Source organism: Neodiprion fabricii, chromosome 3 (genome assembly GCF_021155785.1).
Source record: "Neodiprion fabricii isolate iyNeoFabr1 chromosome 3, iyNeoFabr1.1, whole genome shotgun sequence".
NCBI classification, from domain to species: Eukaryota; Metazoa; Arthropoda; class Insecta; order Hymenoptera; family Diprionidae; genus Neodiprion; species Neodiprion fabricii.
In genome coordinates, this window is record NC_060241.1 from 6,458,068 (window position 1) to 6,470,986 (window position 12,919).

The 12,919-nt window shown below is 38.6% G+C and overlaps 1 protein-coding gene across 1 annotated transcript in view; it reads right to left on the reverse strand.

Annotated features, from left to right (window-relative positions):
* The window catches only part of LOC124179260, a 130,936-nt gene that overhangs the window by 84,627 nt on the left and 33,390 nt on the right, over nt 1–12,919 (reverse strand). The gene's annotated exons all lie outside the window — the stretch shown is intronic.

Here is a 12,919-nt window from a genome sequence, read left to right on the forward strand (position 1 = left end):
TTAGATATATAGCACCATCTGTTGTTGTTTGAAGTCTCCACAACAAGTTTTGACACGTTACGAAGGTCTCTTTGGCATTAGTCCATTTTGGGCAGAAGACCATGTTTCGAATCAGTCAGAATATTTAGATACGCTAAGTGAGGATGATGATACGGATGCAAATGATGACATGCAGAGTGATTGGGAGAACGCGTCTTTAGCTCATCGGTTGTTAGAATCTCCTGCTCGAGGTCGCCCCAAATCTCATTTGAGGGGAAAAAATGGCTTTGTTTGGAGTACAAAACTTTCAAACCGTCGGTCAGGTATGTTATTCAGGTATAAAAGTATATATTATAAGTAGTAAGGGAACTCAGGTGTATATACGAACATAATATCTTACTGTATAACACAACTCGTAATTTTACTTTAGCCTACATTTTTTTTTTTACAGATCGATTTAGCGTCCCAGATCCGGTGTTTGTTCCAAAACCTTCGGGACCAGCAAGTGATTTACGAACTATTGAAGAATTTTGGGATAAAAATACGGGAAATGCAGATGACAGGTTTGCTTGTATCCGTGAAATTTGGGAAATGTTTATTCCAAATTGTAGCTAATGTTAAAAGCCCAGCCGTGATTGTACAGTTGATGAAATATTACTTGGATTTCGCGGGCGTTGTAAATTTCGTATGTACATCAAATCTAAACCAGATAAGTACGGTTTGAAATTTTTTTCGTTAAATGATCCATCAACGTCATACTTAATATTCGCCATTCCATACTTGGGCAAAATACCATTGACTGATATCCTGTCAAACGAAAAGCTGACAGAATACTATTTTCGAAAGACTACAGTTCCAATTCATGGCAGTAAACGCACCGTCACCTGCGATAATTGTTTCACATCTATGCCTCTTTTGGAACGTATGAAAGGAGATCCTTATCAACTAAAAATTACTGGTACCATTAGAAAAAATAAGCAAGAAATTCCTGCCGAAATGAAAGTAGCCTCGAAAAATCCTCCAGCCGCAAAATTTTGTCACACAGATAGTATGACGTTGGTATCATTTACGCCCAAAAAAAAATAAAATTGTATTAGTTCTAACATCAGATAAACATACTGTTTCAATATGGGATGACTAGAGGGATCGGCTTCGCCGTTCGCTTTATAGTGTCCAAGTTTGCCAGATTGGCAATTAGAAACTTAAATTTTCACAGCCTATGCTCCTCTCTTTATCGCATATCATTATTAATATTTATTTATTTATGTTATATTTGATACAATAAATAATTTTTCTATTAAAAAAATTTATGCTTTTACATTTTTCTGCATGTTTAGTTGTACTATTTCTTTATTACAAGAATGACCGAGATTCGTGACTTCAAACTTCAAAATAAATATACTTTTTTCAGACTTCATCAGAATTTTATTTTTTTCTCGAAAAAATATTGTTTTTTGAATAAAACGCCGTCGGATTTTTTTTGATATTTTGAAAATTAAAATTTCTAATACTATTTTTATAAAAAAAGTTCAATTTCGTGAGTTTTTTTTTCTTAACAATATTTTAGTATTTTAAAATCATAAAAAGATTAAAACAATCATAAGATTATTTAGAGAGAATATAAAATTAAAGTTTCGCACCGGTTTTAAGTCGATACATAGCGTAAAACACAAATGAGAACTGTTTTTCTGCGTGGGGTGCGCTGGACCCCGTGTGTCCTCAACGTTATTTTTTCGATGTGTGTCCTCAACGGGTTAAAAGAAATGATAATAGAGTTAAACTTTTGACGGGACTCAAATCGATAGTGGTTCATGATGTGTGTCGAAAACGATACAATAATGAGAAGTTAATCGCTGCATCATTACGTAGAGGAAGTGATGCCACGAAACCTCAGCCACTACTGCGATCCTCGCACCCAGCATTCTTTTTTAAAGATCATTGTTTTTTATGTACTGAAGAGATAACAGCAGAATTTATAGCTAAACAAAAACAGACGCGGCTGTGTAAGCGTAATGTAGTGTATAATGTGAGGAAATTGTCAATGAAAGAGAGTATTTCAAATCTTGCTAAAAATCGTAATGATGATTGGGGTCGAGCAATTGTTGAGCGTCTTGAGCATGTGAATGATTTGGTCGCAGCCGATGCACAGTACCATGATTCCTGCATGAAAAAATTGTATCAAGCACCACCAGCTGAAGATATAAAAAAAAAAGGTCCGTATGCCACTGAGATAGATACTGCGATGCAGTTCATTTATTCTTATGTTGAACAGAATTCCGATGAGTGTCAGTTTTCCTTGGACGAATTGATGGACAAAATTGAAGGTGATTACCACCCCCACATAAAAACAGTAAAAGCGCAACTGCTCAAAAAATATGGTGATGATATTTTAATTGCCGTCACTGCCAATAAAGCTCCAGTCGTTTGTTTTCGAAATACTGGATTTAAGTTATTAACAGATACCTGGTATAATCAAAAAAGTGATGACAATGCAGAAGAACGTCGGCGTATTGTAAAGACAGCAGCAGAAATTGTTATACAGGACACCCGCTCTACAGTCTATGAAACAAAACATTATCCTCCATCAGATAATTTTTTTCAAGACTCTGAGTCTGAGGCATGGGGAATGATGCGAACAAGAACCGCCTCATTAGAATGCTGAAAACAAAATTTGAAGCGGATAATTTCATGGTCTCACAAGCCACGGAAGATGCGGATACACTAATCATCAATACCGCAATAAATGTTTCAGCAGCATTCGATACCGTAATAGTGGTCGGCGAAGATATAGATCTTCTGATTCTTTTCACAGCTCTATGTACGAGATCGAACGTGTACTTTCTCAAACCAGGAAAAGGAAAAATTTCCCAACAAATATATTCCACTGAAAGTATCATAGATAACACAGCTGCAGATCATATTTTATTTTTGCATGCCTTCAGTGACTGTGATACCACATGTGCACTCTTTAATCAAGGAAAAATGAAATTCATTAATGTACTCCGAAAAAATCCTGATTTAAACGAGGTTATTGAGGTATTTGAAAATCCGAACGTTGATCCAGAGATCATTGCTAAAGCAGGAGAACGTTTTCTCCTTCGATTATACGGTTACAGTGACGTGAAAAATAAAAAAAACCATGTCTTTAAACGAATATAGATATGTATGCTTCACAAAATCAGCATATAAAAGTAAATTTAATATTGCATCATTGCCACCAACAGAAGCAGCAGCACGACAACATTCATTCCGAGCCTATCACCAGGTTCAGCAGTGGTACGGGAATGAAAAAAATGCAGAAGAATGGGGATGGAATAGAAACAAAAATGGACTAATTCCTGTTACGATGCTCCAACCCCCCGCTCCAGAATCGTTATTGAAACTTATTTCCTGCAAGTGTAAAAAAGGATGTCAGAAAGCCTGTGGATGCAGAAAACCTGGATTAAAATGCTCCGTTATATGCGCAAATTGTAGTGGTAATTGTAATAATTCGCCAGTTCCATCATATAATTATGATGAAGAGGAAGAAACGGCGACTATTTTTGAAAAAGCTTTCGATGAAATCGAAAATGAAGAGACGTGTGATGAATCTGATAGTCACAGCGCAGATGATACGGACGAAATTTCGGTCCTAGATGCTTCGATCGATGCTCAAGACGAAGTCATAACACCTGGTCCATCAGGAACAGCAAAGCGGAGGAGATTGCGCTAAATTTCGAAATAAAATTTATCACAAGTGGATTAGGCCTACAGGGGAAACCACAATAAAAAACGCGCCGCTTACTCTACCTCCAGGTGGTGTGGAAATGAGTTTTTTTTAAAAACATCTATTGAAATGTACTTTGTGGCGCTCGTACGCCAAAAACTATTGATTTTATGAAAAAAATTATTAATACATAAATTGTAGGGAATTTTTTCTAGTTTAATTTTGTACATAAATATTTTTTTCGTAAAATGCGTCGGAAAGGAGATATTCCCCAAAAACCGTTTTTAGGCGCCATTTTTTCAAAATGGCGGTGCGAGCGGCGGGGGTACGAGGTGGCAAAGTTGAAATTCGAAAAGAGCATACCGAAATCTATAAATTCACCAATTTTCAAAACTCCCGGAAAACTTTCCAGGTAACCCCCTCTTTTTTCACCAAATGACTGGACTATAATCTGTGGAAAGATAAGAAGAACACAGATCCTCAAGCTTATCAAGATTGGTATGAGGAACATAACGATTCATACACCATCAATCACCGGGGAAGTGCTGGAAAAATGGAGGTAGATTCTGTGGTTGAAATGTTCAATAGATCGGTCGAAAAGCACGGAGTAAAATATATCAAATATATTGGAGATGGAGACTCCAAGACATTCAAAGGTATTCTTGATATGGACCCGTATGATAATAATCCAGTTGTAGTGAAAAAAGAGTGTGTTGGGCATGTCCAAAAACGTATGGGTGCCAGGCTACGTAAAGCAAAGAAAGACAATCAAGGTATTGGCGGCAAAGGAGCTGGTAAATTAACAGATAAAGTTATTAATGAGCTAAGTTTATACTACGGTCTGGGAATTCGTCGGCATCCTGACTGTGTGCAGAGTATGAAAAATGAAATATGGGCTACTTATTACCATCGAAGTTCAAGTGACGAGGATCCAAAACATATGTACTGCCCTACTGGTTCATCAAGCTGGTGTAAATGGCAACAAGCCGCAGCCAACAACACTCTTGAAGGCTTTGTCCACGAGCACCCTCCTCTGGATGTTAAAGTATTGGATATAATTAAGCCCATTTATACCAGCTTATCATCTGATGATTTATTAGAACGATGTTTAGGATCCGAAACACAAAATAATAATGAATCCCTCAATTCGTTGATATGGACTTTTGCTCCAAAGCATATTCACGCTGGAACCCAAACTATCGAAATTGCAAATCATTTAGCCGTTGCTACTTTTAATGAAGGCTTTTTAAAGATTTTAAATATAATGGCACTCATGGGCATCATCGTTGGTACTGAAGCTCACACATTTGCTGTTAGACGTAACGAGCAGAGGATTGATCGCTCTGAACTACGAGCTTCTGCTGCTTCAAAAGCAGGCAGAACAAAATCAAAATCATAAAATCTCGATTTTGACCTGTTTTTAATTTTTTTTTATCCTAGTTTGAAAAATACCCAAAAAGTAGGGCTCTAGACCAGAATACCCCCTTAAAGAAAGCGGAGTACCCTGCATCCAACACTCTTTTATGGATTTTAAATTCAACTGTCCACTCCGCAATGTCACAGCATTACTTCACTGGATGAAACAATCCTGCCGCGAGCCAGTAAACTGCGACAAACGGACAAACGAACCTAATCGGCTCCCACAAATAGTAATACCAAGCTGTCAACGACGACGGGAAACACCGAAACGGGAGGTGCCCGAGTCATATAAGAAAATAGCCCTGAATTTACTGGGACACATCGTTAACACGATCGAAAAGGTTTACAACGATCCCGAATAAAACCAACACCCCGTCTAAGCCCAAGGGACATGCAAGCATAAAAAAAAAATTAATATGAATACGCGTCATCAATCCTCTAACAAACCAAACACCTAAACCGATAATCAGACTTGCAAACCCCATATAATAAAACTATTATGCCCACTCGATAGCCCAGGCATAATGAATTCATTTGCCACCATGAAAGGAATTTGTTGAACTCATAACTTTACCGAATTGATAATACTGACGCCCATACGTTGTAACATTACAGGGCTAAAGATGTACGTTATCGACATACAAGGACTTGGAGAGAAAAATAACACGTTCGTCATTAAGGGGGGAAACCCATATGGAATTTTTCAAAAATCCGTTTTTTTTTTAACTAACGAATCGATAGTTAAACATCTTAAGAATATTCCCTGAAAATTTGGTTGTGATATTATGAATACTTTCGATGTTATGGCCGGAGAACTGAGTGACTGCGCGCGGGGCAGGTGCGATCTTGCTCGCCGTGAGACCCGATCGTCTTTTGTTCGTCTTTTGTTCTATCACGCCACGATATCTAATCGAGGAAACATCTGATTCTAGTCAAACAAAAGAGGTATGCCATTCTCTGTGTGCATGTGTGTATTGTGATGCTTGGTAACGGTTCTATTTGCTTGCAAAGGACAGTCGTGTTTCGAATTTCGGTTGGTGTAGAAGTCTTTTGCCGTCAAAATGTACCCGAAATCACGTAGGAGCGAATATCAACGTGCAGCGAGACGCCCAAAACGAAAGTTCCAAGGGAATCAGTTCTCCGATAAAGAAGGCGAATCGCTAGGAGAGAGTTCCAGTGCAAAAAAACTTTCCAATGTGTCTTACACGGATGTTCACAAGAATAATGCGCACTGTTACCGAATCATCGAGTTTTATACGATTTTTGGCGCTCTGTCGGAAATGCTTATTTGTGCGAAGTGCAAAAAAAATGTCAACTTCGAAGAAACCTCGGGTCGTGGTTTCGGTTTCAAGCTCGTGGTTTTGTGCCGGTGTGGTCGCAGTGATATCAACTCTGGACCTTCTTTGAACAATGGTTTTGAAATAAATCGAAGGATTGTATTTGTCATGCGACTTTTGGGCATCGGTCGACAAGGAATAAATATATTTGCTGGTTTGATGGATCTCGGTAGTGGTCTGAGTCAAAATGCATACGACAATAGTGTGAAACATATTCATACTTCAGCGAAAATAATGTTCAACATTTTCTGCAAAAAAGCTGTAGCAGAGGAAATCGAAGAAAATGTGAAACGCGAAAGGCCTCCATCAATTCTGAAAGTATCGGGTGATAGTTCATGGAAGAAACGCGGCTTTTCTTCACTGTATGGCGTAACGACTCTTATAGGCTATTATTCTTGCAAAGTAATAGATTTAATGGTTAAAAGTTCCTACTGCAAAGGTTGTCAAGAATGGCTAAATAAGAAAAATTCTCCGGAATATCTCGACTGGTGCGCAGAACATGACGATACATGCACTGCAAATCACAAAGGTTCTGCGGGTAAGATGGAGGTGGACGCTTTATTAGAAATGTTTGTGGCATCCGAAGAAAAATTTGGAGCAAAATACGGAAATTATATAGGAGACGGAGACTCAAAAACGTACAAGGCAATTTTGGAAGAAAGTCCGTATGGTGAAGAATTACAAGTTGTGAAGAGCGAGTGCGTTGGGCACGTCCAAAAAAGAATAGGTACTCGGCTTCGCTATGTGCAGAAAGACAAAAAACTAGGCGGTAGGGGAAAACTCACCGACACGCTAATAAAAAAATTAACAATTTATTACGGCTTGGCTATCCGAAGAAATGTTGACTCCGAAGATATGGCAAAATCTATTATGGCAACTTATGACCACTTATGCTCAACTAACGAAAAACCGAGGCACGAAAATTGTCCCACAGGAGCAGACAGTTGGTGTAAATGGCGCGTTGCTGAGGCCACAGGTGGTGTCTTCGATCATTCCCCGCCACTGCATCCTGATGTCCAGAAACATTTGCTGCCAATCTACAAGGACTTGTCTAAAACAGATTTACTACAGCGATGTTTAGGTGGACATACCCAGAATGCTAATGAGAGCTTCAACGCCACCGTTTGGCGCTTAGCTCCCAAACATTTACATTGTAGGTTGCAAATTATTGAGATTGCTGCGTTTTTGGCTGGGAGCATCTTCAACGAAGGTTATTTTGCGATTCTCCTAATTATGCAGAATCTGGAAATCACTATTGGGAATAGCTGTTTCAACTTCGCGGAGGAATACGACAAAAAGCGCTTGAAGAGGCAACATCGCCGCAGCCTCAAAGGCACCAAAGAAGCTCGACAAGCTCGAAGACAACAGACATTGGAGGAAAACCAGCTCTACGAGTACGAGGAAGGTCTGCTTTACGGTCCCGGAATAGCGGAATAGCTCGGAACAGCGAAATAGCTTAAAACAGCGATAAGGTACCAGACTCTGATTTTTCTTTGCCCGAAACTTTAAACGCGATTTACTCGAAACTACATTTTTGCAATCTGCGGTAGCTCTAAAAAAAAAAGTATGCATCCGATTCACTTCAACCAAACATTTTTAGATACAGAATTGCAAAACCTTGTCGATGAACCTCCATTATTGAAAAAAAAAAAATTTAACAACCATTTTTTGCATCAAAATGTGCGCTGAAAATTCGATTTTTTTTTTTTGAGCGCCGCCATTTTTACAATTTTCAACTGTTTTTACTTTTTTTAGGTTTATTGACAGCGTACTTTCATAACGAATGTAATGGTTTTTCAATTTTTTGTTTCAGATAAAAAACAAAAATGCTATAGCTGCCGCAGTTTGACATCGCGGGAAACATTTGTTGCTTCGGAAAAAAATTCCGAAATTCACCGTCATTTTCGACCGTTTATGTGGGTTTTCCCCCTTAAACTCTTGTCGATTTTTGCCGCCAGCTCTTGGACTATTACGCTCATGTCGCAACAACACGACTGTCCGATTATTTGCTACTTATCCCACATGTAGCATAAACAACTATTCCTTGTTCACAGGTACACGTTTGACAGAGAGAGTTCGCCGCGAGACGACACGTGGCTCCGGGAATATTCATTTATTCTGGCGATAGGAAATTCGTGCGTGAATCCTGCAATATGTGGAAGCTACGACATAGATTGTCGAAGGGAACGAACGTGGTGTTCTTGCTGTCTCTCGCGTGCTCCCGAGGAGAGTCATCACGTGACGTTAGAAGACATGGAAGACACACCGTACGAAGAGCTGTTGCGGCGACGCTCTGAGACGAAAAAAGTGCGTTTCGTGTGAAAAAACACGAAAATTAGACGACTAACGAAACTCCCGATCCGTTGGAATCTGTAAAATTTGCAAACTCATTGTCAGACATTTGTACGAGGAATTAATTTTTTTAATTTATCAGCTCGCTCTGAGTAATTTTGTGACTAATTGCTGCGCGTTCCCACGTCTGGTATTGAGTAACGAATGTTCATGTAAATGCTAAGGTATTATACGCGGTTCCTCGCACTTGACGTCTCGTGTTATATATTGAGCTACATAATTTTATTACACGAATATTATTGATGAAAAAACTACCCTCCGTTGTACCTACTGTAACTTTTATGTTACAAACAAATTGAGCGGTTCTCCGATAATACAGCAAAATTCAGTGAAACACAGAAGATAAGATAGGAAAATGTCGTACATTCACAAAATTCCTGTTCTCAAGCTTATGTCTAGAGAAGGACTGCTTTGACAACAATAGTGGTTGGTGCAGCAACCATTTAATTCATCTATATATAATATGTAGGGTAAGGAGGTACCTTCGTTACACCACGTACACCATAGGGTCGATGTAATAGAAAACATAATAACCTTCACAATTACGTGGCTGATCTTAACGGATCCTGTTACCGTATAATAATATCGACTGGCCAGTATGATTTTGCATACTCTTGAGTTCGATAAATGATTATAATATCAATCCGTGTACGATATTGAATGTTAATTGTTCATTGTGAATCTACCGGTACAATTATTGTTGATGGTTAAAATATATCCTCTTACGATTGTACACATCTCCCAGTGTAATCAAACTCAAGATTTATAATCGTGCCGATTTGAATTGACAATTACAAAGCTGATTTCAATTCCGTAATGATTATCGCATTTGATTAGTATGTTAACAAAGTTTTTCGATTTGTTTCAACATAAAAATTCTGGAAAAATTTTAGAATCGTATAAAAAAAAAAAAAAAATTAACGGATGAAAAAGAGGACCATCGGACTCCCCACCCAATTCACCACCACGATCGCCGACTTATAAGCGGGTGTGCAGAGAGGTGGCTTACGATGAGGAGGAGGATGACGAAATGATCGATAGTGATGCCGATACGTTGATTATCGACACCGAGCCATGTATTGACAACAGTGCTGTTGATGATGATCGCGAGTTTGAGCAAAATTTGAGTGGCGAGCATCATCTAGAATCATCATTTTCATCTTTATAGCTTAAAATACTTACCCCACTCTTCTACAACGAGTGCCCCGCCAACCGAATCTGCAGGTGCTTCAGCACCAACAGATCGTCCCCAGAAAAGGAACTTTAAAAAGCGTTCAAATAAAAGAATGGAAAAGTTCAGAGCAGTAAAGTCCGACGCAAATACTTCCTCCGAAGTACGCGTTTTGACTGAGCGCCTGTTCTTTGGTTTTAGGACCGAAGCAGAGGCTCGTAACGCTATGCAAATAATAACTGTTCCCCGTTCCATTATCCTTAGCTTGTCCACTAGAGGCATTGGCTTTGCTGTACGCTTTATCATATCCAAGTTTGCTCGTCTAGCAATAAGGAATTTAAATTTTCATAACCTTTGTTCTTCGCTTTACATCACCGACTGATGTTGAGGATGAGGAGGAGGAGGATGAGGGGGAGGCGGAGGTGGAGGGTGTATGGAATGACGATGATGTTGATGACGAGCGGGTGGAGTTTGCTGATGACTTTGACGGTTGCGAAGATGTACGCGTCAGATTCAGGTTGCTTCTTGATGAGATTGATCAAATCCATCAAATGCTGGGAGACATCGATAGAGCTGACGATGATGGTTATTATTTAGATGAGAATTGGTGTGTAGCACTACATTAAAAATAAAATTTTAGTATCTTCCATACTTTCGTCGCATCACTCATTTTGAATATGTGCAAACTTTTTTGGGTTGGAGATTTATCATGTATATAAATGGTGAGTGCAGCAGCATCAACTTTTCTATTTCGGTTTGCTATTTTTACAGATTTTTCATCACGAATCAATGACATACGTATTTTTTTTGTCGGCCGAAACTCATTTTAAAAAAAAAAAACAATCCCATTCCGGGAACGATTTGGCGAGGACAACCAGATAACCCAATACTTCAGAACCCTAACGAAGTAATTCCTCCTGAGTACAATGTCATAGATTTGCAAGATGACATTAGCGATCTGAGAGCAAAGTTGAACTACCTGAACAAGAAAGCAGGTAAATACTTCACCGAACCTATCACCTTCACGCCAGATGGCCAGAAAAGTCAACTGATTTGCAACCAACAAGATGGTTTGCGAGTGAGTGATCGAGAGATAAACGAACCGCTCGATCAGTACTATTCAAGGTGTAAGGTTGAGGGAGACATTGATGATTATTACAATCTCGTGTCACTAACAGCTCCAGAACAGTTGAAAGGTAACCTGTTACTACTCGGAGAGAGTCCCGTCACACGAAGTCGACGCTACCCAATATACATCATGAGGGATGTACGAGCTTGCAGTGAATTCTCAAATCTACACTATAAAGCAGCTCGGAATATGCGCTACACTTAACAGTAGGACGGTTGACAGACACTCCAAAGTTGATCACCTCCCAAGATGATTTTTCTGTTTTGCATACAAGGAGGGGATTTTGATAACTAGTAATGATAGCAATAAATACCTTGTCAAAAGTGATGAAAAACACACTTCGAATATTCTCAAGAACTCTTTATCCTAGGGGTTAACTTGTATATACAAAGTTCATTTTTTACATTAGAAACAAGACGTTCATCAGAGCTCAATGAATCCAACAGCACTGTGAAGAGCGTGCAAGAATACAGAATACGTGCTTTCGATTTTTTCCCAAAAACTGAATTCTTATCGACTTTTTTCCCAATATTGCGGATTATGTCTAGTATTTAGCCATGAATCATTAAATAACATTGTTTGAGGCTCGCATTCATTCTGGCATCGCTCTCTTATCATTTTACTGTTTTATCATTTTTTTTCAAGAAACGTAAATATTTTTCACTTCAAGCAGACTATCAATTACTCGAGAATTCGATGTGTGTCATATGTAAACAAGTCATATCTCTACTTGAATTAATTCTATGGCACAGATATTTTTTTTAACGATTACGCGTATCTTTCGGATAATTTCAATATGAAAAGTCGTAAGACCGTTCAGTGCTTGTTAATACGTTAATAACAGAACTTCGAGCAGTTATTGAATTTCTTCTCACGTTTACAATGAGAGTGAATCCAATTAACGTTATTAAACTTCTGTGGGCAGCATTTGAAGTAATAAATATACCCGAGTCCTCGTTAACAAATGATGAACGTGAAATAGTATCGAACTAGAAAATTACAGAGCAACGACACCGCACCTACACCACCGTACCAGCGCAGCGTTATACCATATGTAAAAGCTTGCAATATAGTAATAGCTAAAAAACTAAGATCACAGGCGTGCATACGGCGAAGATGTCGTGCCCTAATTATAATTTTTCGTAGTACTGATACTAGCTCGACAATCGCATTCGTTATGCATTGGAATCTTACCGACTTTCAACCTTGTAGTTGATCTGTCATTCTAACCACTAATAATATATTACATAAGTATAAAACGCAGCAAATAATATATAAAAGAATCATGGAGACTAACGCACATGATCGCTCCATGTTAAGGCTTGCGAAATTGATATACGAATCTGGAAATACCACTCCCCTAATGATCTTATATGAAGAATCAACATCTAGAAACCTGTTAAACGATTTTCTCATTACTACATACGGTTATAATTTACAAGAAGAGTATCAACGATTTTTAAATTCCGATACGTTTGAAGTTGACATTCTTGACATGATGGAGGAGGAAGATGAATCTGTACCTGAACACAACGTCAGGATAACAGTGGCTCAAATTAATGACGCCTTGAATTCCGATTCTTCGCTAAGCGACTTTTACGGTGAATCTTATGATGAATTCTCCGACTGCGATACTTATGATTTTCTGCTAGACGCAGGACTAATAATAAAAGGGCAAACATGTATTATAGACAAAGATGTGATGAACGTGGACCAGGAATGTGAAGATCAGATGGATATTGAAGATTGTCCGATTGGGATTGAAACAATCCAATTAATAAATTCCGAAGTTGAACAGTTCCACGAAAAGTATAATGACGATAGCT